The sequence below is a fragment of the Lepisosteus platostomus genome, chromosome 5 (assembly GCF_059453375.1).
Source record: "Lepisosteus platostomus isolate fLepPlt1 chromosome 5, fLepPlt1.hap1, whole genome shotgun sequence".
NCBI classification, from domain to species: domain Eukaryota; kingdom Metazoa; phylum Chordata; class Actinopteri; order Semionotiformes; family Lepisosteidae; genus Lepisosteus; species Lepisosteus platostomus.
Window position 1 is genome coordinate 58515976 of NC_142615.1, and position 14807 is coordinate 58530782.

The 14807-nt window shown below is 40.5% G+C and overlaps 2 non-coding genes across 2 annotated transcripts; one reads left to right on the top strand and one right to left on the bottom strand.

Annotated features, from left to right (window-relative positions):
• Nucleotides 1–4324: 4324 nt before the first annotated feature.
• trnai-uau (transfer RNA isoleucine (anticodon UAU)) lies at nucleotides 4325–4418 on the bottom strand. Its single transcript has 2 exons — nucleotides 4381–4418; nucleotides 4325–4360 (listed from the first exon to the last, which is right to left on the bottom strand). It is a non-coding gene; the product is annotated as a tRNA-Ile (tRNA).
• Nucleotides 4419–4676: 258 nt separating this feature from the next.
• Nucleotides 4677–4748, top strand: trnat-cgu (transfer RNA threonine (anticodon CGU)). Its single transcript has one exon. It is a non-coding gene; the product is annotated as a tRNA-Thr (tRNA).
• Nucleotides 4749–14807: the final 10059 nt, after the last annotated feature.

Sequence of the window (14807 nt, forward strand, 5' to 3'; positions counted from 1 at the left end):
GGAAGCTTGTGTTGTTTGAGGAATGTGGGAGTGCTGAGCTAGGTGTCATGGAACCTTATCAGTTCACCCCTTGGTCTGGCTAAAACTGGCTTAGCGACTCCTCACACCTCCAAGTCTCGATACCTAATTGCTCCCTGAACGACTTGGGTTTGACTGTTTTTACTGACTGTTCCTGTATTAATTGGGACAACTGCAGTCACCCCCTTGAGTGAGAGGCAACATTGACACCATCCTGGAATTCAACATAACCTAATCAATCACAGCCTGTTTCTGCCTCAATAACCCACACCCTGTAACACAAATCAACATAACCCAATCAATCCCAGACCGTGACTGCCTCAATGACCCACATCCTGCGACACAAGCTTCACCTGGAGCACAATGGCTGTGTTTTCAGCTACGGAAACTTCCTGTTGACAAGTCGGTGTTTGTGTTGCTTTTTCTGCTCAATGGAGCTGTATTAATGCAGGCACACGTGCTTCCACGGCAAGTTATTTTATTAGTGCTCACAAACCAACACACTGCAGACACCTCTGATACTGTCACTGCTTGTGGACCCCGTGTTCCTGCCGTCAGCCTACTATACCATGTTCATGCACATCTAGAAATATTACTGCTGTAGTACAGGAGCGAAAGACGAAACGAAAGCACACCCAGTTTAAAAAGGCACATCTGTCAACTGCTGAACTTCACAAGGATGGGATTCACACCCACATGTGCAGAGCACAATGGATTAGTAGTCCATCGCCTTACCACCCCACCACCTCATCCCAGAAGTTAGCCTCCTGACATGAGTTAGTACTCAAGATGGTCGTCTTTCCTCTACTCAAGGATCATTTTCCTCTTCCACCTGCGATTTCACCATTTTCCTTGAAGATGTCAAACATAAAAAGCATATTGAGCTCCTTGGACTTGAAATTACCAGATAAAAGCCATTTCTCATCACTTGCTCAGCGAGCAGGCGCAGCGCACACAGAACGCAGGTATCTCAGAGCGGTGTGTCTAAGAGGCTGTAAAAGGATAGTGCTCTGTTGGTGCTGTGGCTTAGCTGGTTAACGTGCATGTCTAGTAAATAAGTTTCTGGGTTCAAATCACCACAGTGCTTTTCTCCTCTCTTGCCATGCAGAGTTGGTCGTTGTGGACAGCAACAGGTGTCTGCCTTAACTTTAATGGAAGTGTTCATTTCTGGAACAACTTTTTTAAAAACAAATTCCACACATATTGTGATAGATAAAATACTAATCTTCCCTGTCAGTGCAGAATAATTAGTGCCAGCTGGCATGAAAACGACAAAAAAAACATTTTTGTCTTTAGCGTAAAACCTGTGAATGTAGAAGAAAAGATGACGAATATCAATTTTTATGGCACCGTGAGCTTGTCCTTCAGTCAAACACGTAGGTAATTCAAACACACCCAGAGATGCACTTTGAATTAGCTTTGACCTAAATACTATCTACTCCAGATGTGATTGGGCCTCTTTCCACATCCTGATATATGCAGAGAACACAAGCTTTTGGCACGAGTGAATATAAATGTAAACATAAATACTATTCAATATATCGGAATTTTGTTTACACCGTTAAACACCGGGAGTGCAGAACATGATAAAAGTGTTCTTTAAACAAAAAGTGAAAATAGTGAATATGTCTTTCACTTAGATGTTCATTGAATGCTCAGTAAACGATAAAGCAGAGGCTCGTTTTGTGAATTCTCCTCGCATCAGATTGTCTTGCTTCGACCTTTAAATTGTACACTGTGTAGACCCTTCACTCTCCCTAACTCAATTAAAGAGCTGCAGGCAAAAGTGCCTATCAGTTTAGTTCAGTGGTAGAGCACTTGCATCTCGTGTATAAGGCTTTGTTTTCTACTGCCACTCTGGATTTCTTTTTAAATGCAACATCTTATCTGTGATTGTCTTTCATGTGACATCCCCCGTGTGTGAATTTCAGCATGACACATAAAATCGTTTGAGATGCTATTTTTAAAACAGACCAAACGAAAGACCTAGTAGCTAAATACAAGTAGAAAACACATGAATCTAATTGAGAAAATTTGGACTGGAGCGATGTATAGTATTGTAATGGTTGGGGGTTCAGGTGGGCACCCTTGCCATTGCCACTTAAGTCAGCCCCCCACCGTCGGGGACTCAAACCTGCGACCGCCACCATAGCTCAACAGGGACCCAGCCGCTTGAGCTTAGGGACGGACTCCCTTTAGTTCAACAGGCTGGGTCCCTGTTGAGTGATGCCAGAGGTCTGGGTTTGAGTCCCTGACGGTGGGGGACTGACCTGATGTGGCAGTGGCGAGGATGCCCATGTGAACCCTGGAGCGTTACATTGGTGTCAGCAGTGGGATGGGATAGCCCTTTGCTGAGGTTGGTGAGTTAAGCGGGGGAGAGTGTAACGCATACGGCCACCATTGAGTGTGTAAGAGCCGGCTTACCAGAGCGGTGATGTCACTGCCCTTCCCTGTAATAGCAGGGCCACAGCCGCAGGACTGAAGGGAGATTGCTCTTTAGCTCAACAGGCTAGATCCCTGTTGAGTGATGCAGGAGGCCTGGGTTTGAGTTCCTGGTGGTGGGGGGCTGTTGTGAACACCGGAGTGCTACGGTATTACTAATAGCAGCACAAAGCTCACAGTGGTGGCTTTAGGGTATCAGAGCCAGTGGTGCAATGGATAATGTGTTTGACTTTGGCTCAGAAGATTGCAGGTTTGACTCCTCCCTGGCTCGTTAAGCTTTTAAACTACACTTCTCAGCGTACACAACCCTTCTATCGACTGGATGAGTCTCCCGTTACGTCTCCAATTCTTTCCGCACATTCTGCTTGTTTCACCACCGTTACTGTTGGACCACAGCCACAGAATCGAGGAGAGATACGGTTCCGATAAACTGTCTTAAATAATCATGTTGAAAAAGGTGACAAAGTTTATTTTTCTTTAACATAACCTTACATTTGCCTGTTCAGTTCAAGTTATTTTCTGTACCTGCAAATTCCTCAATTTTTCTGCTGTCTCCTGAGACAGACATGTGTCAAATCACAATAAGTAATACAATCTATTCAGTTAACACCCAGATGTAACAGAACACATTTAAGACTTACACCCCCTTTAAATATGTATTTCCTTCATTTCAGTTTTCTTACCTCCCCAGGATACCTGAAAGTTCACTATCCCATATTAAGGACTGTACATGCATTACCGGTAATACAGCTACTAATAAAGATATACATTAATCTTAATTATTAATAAATTACACTTTTATTAATAAAGACATGTATTCATCAAATTCATTGTGAATAGTTGTGGTGTCTAGAAAACAATTTTAGCTACAGTAAATATTTCAAGCAAGTGGTGCGTATGTTCGTTACTTTGTGACTATATTATTTCCACTACATTCAGAACAGTTCAAATGCGATCGACTGTTCCTCTACTGAACTACATAAACCCTGTGAAGAGGTGGTTTAAGTTAGTCTCCTACATCGGTAACATCTAATGGGCAGCATATGTTATTTTAGGTTTGTTGCAATTGAGAACAGGTTTAGTATGGAGCTGCTGACAAATTTCAGCAGCCACGTTCGTTGCAATGACCCGTTGTAGGGTCATTGCCAATCAGCTGCAAGAAAAAAAAAACATCATTTGTGCCTTTATTTAAAAAAAAGAAAACAGAGTAGTAGTTTATGTGGTAATTTCAGGTACAATGTAAGAACTTAAGTTAACTAGTCCCACAGTAATGCGTGGGGTCCTATCAATAGAAAAAAAATACTTGTAACCCAAAAACACAACAACCATGATGCAAGAAGCCTTCCGGGAACCTAGGTAAATCACTGTAGTAGTCTAACGACTACAGAAAATAAAATAAACAAATACTTAAAGGAACAACTTCAAAACAAAAAGAACATTAAAAACAAATCTGGGAAACAACAAAAACAGAATCTAATGCGAGAGCTTTTTCAAGTCTTCAGTACCCCATCGTGCTCCCTTAGTCCCAGCAGACCTCTCATCTAAGAAGATATCTCTCATCTATCTGTGTAGAGATCAGCTGGGGGTCCACAGCTGATGGGAATTTAAGTAGTGACCTGCGTCAGCTGCAAAGGAAAAAGTATAGGTTTATACCATGCTGAAAGGAGAAGGAAACACAACGTGGACCCTTCTTCGGGTGTGACGTGGAATAAACCTTTACCTGTTCCTTTGATGTTAATTTAGACTGGATCTCCAGCAAACACCTAACAAGCTACAATCCCGTTAGATAAGGTGTTAAGGACGACCTATAAGTAACAGTATCTAAAGTGGACGGTTGCTTTCGGTAGCTAAAGACAGGCCACACTGCTCCAGGTGAGGCTCGAACTCACAACCTCGGCATGACTCCGCTGTGCACTGCTGTATAAGTACCGCGCGCTGACCGATTGCGCCACTGGAGCCACGTAGATTGCTTTCCCTTCACACACTGACGTTGCACAAACACAGGGTGAAAACGATTTCGGCATGTTTTCCGTCTCTCCGTGGGAGAAAGGGACAGTAAAAGAGCGAGGAAACTACAAGGGAAGAAAATGAAAAAATTCTTGAAGCCAGCTCCACAGAAGAACTATATTCTTTACTTCTCCTGCCATTGCAATTTGCGCACAGATTTTTTTTTCAAAATGTATTTGCCTTGATGGGAAAAAAAAAACTAGACTGTGTGCGCGGTGGCCAAGTGGTAAGGCATCGGTTTCGTAAACCTAAGAGCGCGGGTTCAAACCCCGTCCGTGCCTGGTTTGCGTGCCACGATATACCTTTATCTAAATCGTCAATTGTCTTGCAATGTAGAAATCTCTGTAATAATAAGAAAAGAAAAGTAGTTAATAATCCTTTGACAAAGTAACGGGCATCCTCCACTGCTTGTCAGGATGGCTGAGTTGTCTTAGGTGCCAGCCTCAAGAACTCAATCGTGTGTAGTGAGAGTTGTTATTCACAACCCGGATTTCTATGGAAGCCCTTTTCCGCCAGGGAGTAAAAAAAAAACCCGCTATGGTATCTCAGAATTCCGATTTAGCAACTCAGAATTGCGACTTAGTAACTCAGAATTCCTACTTTATATCTCACATTTGCGACTTCGAAATAGCCCATATTTCAATGTCTGTCCTTTTGTTATTGTAACGGATTCGGGTTGTAGGGCTTGTGCCCTCGCAGCTCCCACCCTAGTTCGTGCCTCACTGCATTGGCTCGAACCCAGGTCTTGCCAGCTGAGCTAAAGAAGACCCTTTTAAGTAAAAAAAGACATACAATGAGATATCATAGCGCGTTTTTTTTACTCCCTGACGGAAACGGGCTTCCATAGATTTCCCTTCATGTTCATTAAGATGTTTAATTTGTATGTTGCTTATATAAGAACAGTTTCTTCAAAAGTTCTGTCAATTAACAGTGGAGAGCTAGCCGATGTACGTTTTCATGAAAACTCTCTTTAAGGCGATTACAAGTATCTTGAGCAAATCTGCGTCATATTTTTTTTAAAAAAAGTTTAGCTCAAGATGCAACAGGAGTATAAATGAATTCTCCCGCCCTACATTCCAAGATATGGAATCTTATTTTTCTTGAAGTGTCTGATGTTGGTCGTTATTGGAAATTGCCCGGTGATATCGACTCAGGTACTCAGTTGTTACGTGCTGTAATTCGATACATGCAAAGCATTTATATTCCCTCAAATTATTAATAAGGCCAATAATGTATTAAACATTACATGCCACTTTTTCTCTAGATGATGTTCACGATGGAACAGTGAGAAAGGCATGCCTAGATATGCTTGAACCAGAACCTTACTATCGTTTTAGTCCCGACCTGACCGCACTGAGCAATGGTACGACAGAGACTCCAACAGGTCGGTTTTCTCCTTTTACAGTTTTTGGGAAAAAAATAATCTGCACTTTTAAGCAAGTATTTTATTTCAAATTTTGCAAAGTGTAAGTTTTTCTTGGAAAACGTTGTTTCAGAAAGAAACTGAGTTGATGGGAATAGCCCTGTCAGTAGAATATCGAACGTTTCATCTCAGCTAGTTCTTCTGTGGAGCAGGCTTCAGAACTCTACGTACAACGCCTTTGATGTCATTTTATTTCTACAGCAGACGCATCCGGAATGTTTTTTTTTTACTTTTTATTTGAACAACAAAATAGATTCAATATAAACAAGAGCACTTATAACATCAGTAGAATCGTCAAGGGTACATAAAATAATAAAATTACACTTTCTGAAAACGATTAAACTAGGTAAATCAAGATAAGGTCCGCACAGCTTTAATGTTCTTACATTTCGAAAGAGTCTGTAATTACCCTTTTTCGTCTATTTTGAACTATTCAAACTTAGGACTCGTACCAGACCATTTCACTCTACGTACAGTATATCTCTTTTCGTAACGAAAATGTATTTCCTGTCTTAGAAATGCTCTGGGCGGTATGTCTTGCACGTGGACTGCAGATCTGTGATATTGTCGAATTCGAGGGATCCAGCAATCATACTGGATTTGACTGGGATTCTGAAATGTCTCTTGCAAAGGTATTTGTGTTTGCTTGAACATTTAATAAAAAAGTGATCTGAGACTTCCTAGCTTCCAGTCTATAATCTCACTGTAACTAAACTAGGATGTGATGTTTCGCAGATGTGCAGTGTGCCTTTACGCTTGGCATGTTCAAGACTATTCGTTGCGTGAGCTCCTCACTGCGTGTCCTGTACTGTATTGTGATTTCGTTGAGATTATCTACGAGGAGTACAGCGACTAGAACGCCTTGAACCTTTTTTTCGGTATATAAAAGAAAACGCTAAAGCACATACAAAGTAACTAACATTTCCTATATGTAGGTTTTCTGATTATATCTCTACTTTACTTAAATACCTTAGTGACAGGCGATTCTTTCCGATATTTGTTCAGGCGCGGTTATTGATCCCATACTAAAGATTATTTTTATAAAGAACATGTCACCTGCAAACTCGTATCGAGAAAGTTTTATAATATTACTTTTTATTTAAAAAAGTACATTTATCATAACCTATATGATTTCTTACCAGCGTGGAGCTCGAATTCACAACCCCGAGATTACGTGTTTGGTACTAGTTGCGCCACAGAAAATTGAAATCTCTTATTCATATTAAATACTGCGGCTCCTGTCCTTTTCTTCTCGTCAGAGAAGAGGTCGGTCTGGTCTCCAGTTTACCAACAATAAGCTCAGGTAGTGCTCCTTTGTAAAGCAGTGTTGGTTCACATTGCTTATATGGGGCAACACATCAACTCGATGATCGCTCGCTGTACACGCATGCCCCCCCTTCACTGAAATAACATAGACGAAGGAAACTCTCTTGTCTTGGGCTGCTGTCACCCGGATTCAAAGCGCGGGTAGTGCGGTCACAGCACAAAGTACGGTCCACTATACCATCGCGGTGAGCTGGGACAGACTATCCTTAATTTTATTCAAATGCTCACAGTGTCTTTAATCTGATGGATTCATATACCGTGCTCATGAGAAAGTCACAAACCTGTCATCTACACACTGTTCCCAGAGCTGGATAAGTTATTCCAGATTCTACAGCTCTCTAGCAATAGTGGAAATCAGGCTACATAAATGGAGAAATTCTCTTCAAAATGTGGAAATATATTCCCGAGACGAGTCCTTTCTCAAAGGTCAACTCTGCTTGTAAGTCACCCCTCCCCACATCGCGCGGTGTAGCGGTTATAACCTTCTAAAGGGCTTCAGTGAGAAAGCGGGCAGAAACAAAGCGATCTCTTTCATTTATACGTTTTGCACGCCTGACGGGGTTTTACGGTGCTCTTTTCTACACTGAACTGATCATTTGGACATCGTAAGGGAAGAGAGACACATTTCTATGTAATCAGGAAACCAGGAATCCTAACCGTTAGCCCGTTAGTGCCACAGAGAAAAAAAAAACGTTTCAACGAGATAAAATTGCAGGATAAACACATTTTTTTTCTTTTTCGTAGCGTTTGTGTTTTGTTTGATTTAGCGAATTTTATACACTTTATTTCTGACACATGAGTTAAAAGGCTGGTAGAGTATATTTAATACAAGAGCGCTGAACAACAATTTTCATCTACCGTATTGTAATGTTTTTTTTAAAAAAAAAACAAGTTAAATGGATATATAGTAAATGTTTTTTTTTCATATAATAGTGTTTATGGTCTGAAAAACATCATTCATTATTTAACGGACATTTGGTATAATTAAAAAAAATACTCATTCACGAATGTTAACATTTTTTACAGTAACGTGTTCTATTGTGATATTGCGCCCCGTGCAGCAATATCACCAGACAGTTTAATGGTCTTAGTTCAAGTGGGTAGCTGCGCCAGCATGCGTAGGCTGCAAAGGAACAAGTAAAAGGTTTATTCCATGCTGAAAAAAAGAAGAAAGAGAACACAACGTTTCGGCCGTGGAGCCTTCTTCAGGTGTGAGAGAGACAGGGCAGTAGGCAAAGGTAAAGTAGCGGGAGAACAAAGGTTGGGAGGGAGGAAGAGTGAGAGGCGGGAGCAGGGGACATAAAGAGAGGCCAATCAAGAGGTGTGAAGTCAGAATGGGTGCAGAGAGGTATGAAATGAAGCTTCCAATGAATGGAGAAAATTTAAAAGAACAGTAGTCTGTCGTTAAGGGAAGGGAGAATGTATGATCCTAGCTGCAGAATAATTTTAGTTTCGGTGGTCTTTCTGATGTATGAGTTTGGAAAACCGTCTTTGAGAACACTGGTGCCCGGCTAGCTCAGTCAGTAGAGCATGTGATTCTTTAGGTCAGGGGTGTGGGTTTGAGCCCCATGTTGGGCGGTGTCCATCTCCTTATTAACAAAGTTTCCTGCTCATCCTTGACCCTCTTACACCTCGATGGTACTGAGCACGGTTTTCCAAACTCATACATCAGAAAGACCACTGAAACTAAAATTATTCTGCAGCTAGGATCACACATTCTCCCTTCACTTAACGACAGACTACTGTTCTTTTCAAATTTTCTCCATTCATTGGAAGTGAAGAGAACAGAACTTAAGCTATTATTTATATAAATGTAGCGTGAGGCTTTAATGTGTTCTATAAAATCGAGGAGTCAACTGGATAGATTTGTTAAATATTTTAGTGATGGGTCTCCGTAATTGTGGTTATCGGAGGAAAGCAGGATGAGGAGGAAATAGATGGCACCCAAGCATGTTAAAGGAAAAAACTCAGCATCTTAAAAGTGATTTATGATGGTTTACAGTCCCTTTTCTGTCCTGTGGCTGTGATCCAATGACTGTGTTGAAACAGCCAGGGTTGTGCTAGCTCTTGATGGACTGGTATGCAAACCAAATGACAGACAAGCAAAGCGTTGTTTTACAATTCTGAAAGCTCGTTCAATGTGGCTTCTTGTGTTTTTATGACTCCTGTTATAGTGCTGGTCTTGTAATGTTGTTGGATTGTGCCCAGGTGTCAGAAGATACCGTCATAAAGGATAAGCACGACTTGGCAAAACAACACGCCAGCAAGCACTTCCCCACTTTGAAAGGAAGATGTTGGAACAGATTAAAGAGCTTAATCTGAACTGACACAGGAGAGAGAGAAAATCAAAATTCAGATAAGTAAGCACAAGGCACACCCTGCTAAAGAAATGTATTGCCTTAAAAAAATGCTTAGAAGGTCAGAGGAACAATTGTTTTGTTGTTGGTTTTTTTTATTGCTCAAGTATTTTTATAAGTCTAATTTCCAGCTCTGTTAAAAATAAAACTTTAACTTTACTGGTTATTAGTCGGTGTCTTTTGTGACGACTTAGCTATAACAATGGGTTTGCTTATTCATCTGGAGTGTTAAACAAAATTAATGCTGCAATAATACAGTAGTGTTTAATTTCAAATGCACAGCTGCAGTTCTCATTTGTTTCATGACTAATTACAATTGGGTATCTCATTAATAACAATGTAGCCTCATAAGATGAATTGTAGCCTAAATGCAATTCTTAAATTAAAAACTAACTGATTTGCCAGGAAATTTAGTTTGAATATAAACAAGAAACAGAAAAGTAATTGTATATTAACATGGCGTATGTATTATCCTACTAATCGGAAGTGTTCTGATGCACAGTCCCCTGCAGTTCGGGCTAATTAGTACAACAACGCCGAACCGGATTAAGCACAAGTTGAACTGAGCTCCAACTTTGTTCCACATGTTTTTTGCTGCAATTGAACTCAGAGTGGGAGATGATCTCCACAATGTACCATACTAAATTGGTACGCGGCTGTGTTGTAACTCGGGAAGTCCATTGCAATTGACCCTATGGGTTTATATACATGGGTTTCTCTACATCCACTACCATAAGGGAGGAATGGTGAGTTAGAGGGAGGGCACCAGTTTGGTTTATCAAGAATTCACCAGACTGAGTAGAAGTACAGATCCAATCATTCAAAATGTGCAAGGTATGCTGCAGTAAATCGCAGTGCTCGTTCTGCAAAGAACTGTAGGATACCGCATGATGTATCATAGTAGGGTGAAATATCTTGTAAAACCACCAGGTGGAGCTATGAAAGCTCTCATGTGCAGCATTTGGTCTGTTGCCAGAAAACACTTGGTTTTGAATCCCTGTCAATGCTGAGGGACAATTGTTTGTCAATTACAGAATTTAACAGTCTAAACGGTATATGCAATTTAATAATTTTAAGCTTTGTATAACATTGTTAAACATTAAACTGATTAAAATGTACACTGAAGTGTTATAGAGGACACATGTTGTGTATTGCCTCTTACAATTAAAAAAAACATTCATTTGAATGTGATATGAAAGATATTAATAATGAATAACACTGGATAGGCTGTAAGCTCAAAATAGTACTGTAGTCCACTTTCTTTCTAAACATCTGCATCAATTTGTCTCATTCACCTATGATTACTTAAACATTTTGCCTGCCCTTTTCAGCTATAGTTTTTTTGAACCCAGCTCCTGGCATGAGTTTTCCTTTAACAAAAAAAGGAAAATAGTTGGATTTACACTTGTAAGAAACTTTCTGATTTTAATGGGATATGGAATATATTAATAATAAATGACATTGGATGGTCTAAATGGAAGATGTATAGAGGAGACATGTTGAGTCTTTTCTTTTCAGCTTGAAATTAACTTTTGCCTACTACTGTATATTCCATTGCAAACTCTTTATGCAACGCAGCTCCATACTTCTCTCAAAGTCTAGGCTAGGTGTTGCACCCCACTGTGTTTATGTAGATTAAACAGTTCTGCTGGGGGAGGGGAAGGAATTTTCATGCTCTGGTCTCATTGTTGCCCTTTAACATAAGGCAACCAGCAATCAAATGTCATGTTTTTCTGGACTGTAGTTTTAAATCGTGAACAAAGACGTGCCTTATGCATACGGTGTGATGTTGTATTTCCCACAAGCTATACTGTAGTAGCTTTAAAAGTATACATTTGTCCTGTATCAAAGTTTAACTTGTTCAGAGCACCCTACATTACAAACTGAGCGAATTCAACAGTATCGACGGCTAAAAGCAACATGTCAAAATGTTCCCAAAATAACAAGTGAATGAGTTGAGGATTCGATAATAGAGTAATCATAACAATAACTCCCGAGTTGTTTCATACAATCCAAATGAAAGAAGGACACTTAAATAAACATGAAAAGACTGTTTTTTCATTGACGAAAAGTAACGTCACACTCTCTCTTGTTTAATCTGATTGTTTTATTGCTGCACAGACTAAAACCAGAGAGAAAGAGCACCTCTTTCTTTGAAGCATTTTGTTTATCCTATCATGTATCAGTTTCCAATCACACAAAGTAAGTTTTGAGAATCTCCAATTCAACATGCCTATGTGTTCGCGGAGAATGCAAGGCAAGGCCCTTTTCCCTCTGGACCAGTCAACATTTACGGATGTGGTTCACTCCCAGTCACAAAATTACAAAACAGAAGAGCGGCGTAGCGGTCGGCTCTGGCTGTCCCCTCTGTGCCGACACACTGCACATTCAATCCCCCACTCCTCTTGGCTGATGGGCAAAAGGTGGACATCTGGGAGAACTGTACATGGCATTGGCATCTGTGAATTCTGCTGTGTAGATAGTGCTTCCTGAGGGGAGAGAAACAGTGGGGATGGCATCAGCCAATTTCTGGGTGGTGGTGAGCAGAGAGGACATGATGGAGTGTCCTAAGGTGGTGTGTGCTCTGCTGGGGGTGGAGGGATGTGTGGAGATATGCATTGCACCAGGCACAGCAACCTGTGTGGCAGGGAGGGGCACTTTTCAGGAGATGAAGTTCTGTTTGGAGACCCGCTGCTGTCGTAAACACTCCAAACAGGTGCTCTTGCTCTTTTTACAAAACTTTTTACTTGCTCTTTTTGAAAACAGAGACCCACAGCCTGTGGCAAAATAACGGAATCCATGTAAGAAATAACATCACACAGGAGTATTCATCAGTTGCGGAAGAGACGTCAAAATCTTTTTTCATCCATCTTACTGCTTTCTTTTTTACTGTTCCTATAGTCTTTGAATATTGTTTAGTGTGTGCGAGGCTTCCTGAAGAAGAGGCTGTGAATAAAACATTTATAATAAATTATACATTCTAGCACAGCAAAAATACCTTGGATTTTGAAATACAATCGGGTATTTCAAATGAAGCCCCTTTGTACTTTGCAGGCCAGAGCAGCTGAAGCATGACATCTCTTCCTGTAAAAAGTCTTTACCAAGACTCTAAATATCTGACTTTCAGTTTGAAGTGGTACAGCGGATTCCAGGGCATATTCATTCTTGATTCAGGATATATATGAGTGTGCTAATGGTTAAAACTGTGTTTACATGAGGTACAAGCCGTAACATTTTCATTCCGAAAGAAAGCCAGTCTGTGCGCATTTCTCAGCGTGCACATTGTCAGGAACAACAAACCCACAGTGCCAGCAAACCTATCGATAGCCTGTAGGTACTGTCATTGACCAGGTTAAAGTTAGCTTGAAGTTTGAAAATGATTTTGGCACACCTGTAGCATTTTCACAAAACCTCTTAGGGTTATGAAAACACTTGCTTTGTGTGCAAACTACATTGTGACCGTTTTCACAGCCTTCACTGTCATTTTTAAGCCATCAAAACTATTAGTGAGCTAATTATCTTTTTAAACCTCTGGTTTTTCATTGATGTGTAACTACGCACTAACTGGAACCCGGGGGACTGCTGTGTACACACGTTCACAATGCAAGAAATACTGGTCAATACGGCTTTGTGTGAAAAAAAACAGTATATCGCCATAGGAAGCAGGACAGCGCAGTCTCCAATTACCCAGACTGTATGCACAGGAATAAAGCTTTGTTTGATTTCTGAAACCCTTTCTTAATGTCTTGTTTTCATTCAGGTAAGGGTCAACTATATATACACTATAGTGCTAACAGCGGGAAAATTAAATATATTCATTACTCAGCAGCTTAATTAAAACAGCTCCAATGATGTTCAAACCGATTTTTTACACAGAAGACTAATACAGCTTTGCATTCTGAATCTCATTTTCTCATGCTTTTAATTAATGTGGCATTCTGCGCTGGGATAGGGGTATGTTGTTCACAAACCAATAGCATTTAAACTACAGCACCCACAATGCTGCAACCAAGTGTTTTACACACCAGACAGTCCTCCTCACCTTATACAACCTTGCTTGGGGTTGTGAAACCTTTTTTTTAATTATTTTTTCAATACGGCACCATTAAACATGCATTACACTGGGATGGGGGGGTGCTATTCATGAGTCAAAAGCTTCATCACAACATCTGAAAATTTTAGATTTGACATTCTTTTTATTTCACGCTTTCTTTTAGTTTTTCCTAATTTCACATTTTAAATAAGCTGTATCTGTAGCAAATCACAGTGAAGGTGTGGTATGCAGATGTGACTGTGTAACCATCAGGCACGAAGGAGAGAAAATCAAAAAAATCTCTGGGGGTCCAAGGCCTGATGATTGACCTCCCCTCCAGGTATGACAAGTAGTTACTAGAAACAGTTCACATGCACCACCATGCAGATTGACACGGTGAATTCTATTGCCTGTATTATGTCAGGCTAGATATTAATGTTGAGTATGTCCCATCCACTGGGTTGAGCAGTACAGGATCTTGAGTTTTGTAGGGACTCATATCGGCTGGGTTCCTTGCTTCAGAAATCCAGGAGGATCCCTTGTCATGCGGAACAGAGCTCAATATCAACCAAAGGCACCGAAGAGAGAACAGTGGCAGGCATGGTGTGGAGAAAAAAAATGGGTTAGACACAGAAAAAACAATTGCAACGTGGTTGTCTACTTACCCACCTGATATCTGTTTCTGCACTTCCTAAAGAATTAGATCACTCAGGATCAATAAGACTACAGAGATGATGTAGAAGACTACAGCATTGTTAAATATGCTTGTAGGTATGGGGCATCCTTAATAAGGTATGACATATTTCTACAATTTAGGGGCTGTGTGCCTAAATGCTCTGCTACCTGCTCGCTATTATTAATGTAATCTGTTTATTGATCTAGACAGCATCCTGCAAATGCCATAATCTTACTGGAAGAAAAGGATCATTTTGGTGTATAGGCTGTTCTTTTTTGATGAGTCTCCAAGCCTGGAGATGTACACGGTATGATATTGAAAGTCAGTGGGGTTCGGACTTCGATGATGTGATTGTGTTTTATTCTTTCGGTTAGAATCCTTTTAGTACTGTGTCCTGTCTGAAAGGTACTGTAGAGATGGTACTATTTGGGTAACCTAATAAGGAATCACGTTAGATACACCTCTGTTGGATAGAAGCCAGTTTTCTTTGATCTTTCTTACATCGGAGTGGAATAAATCATGTCA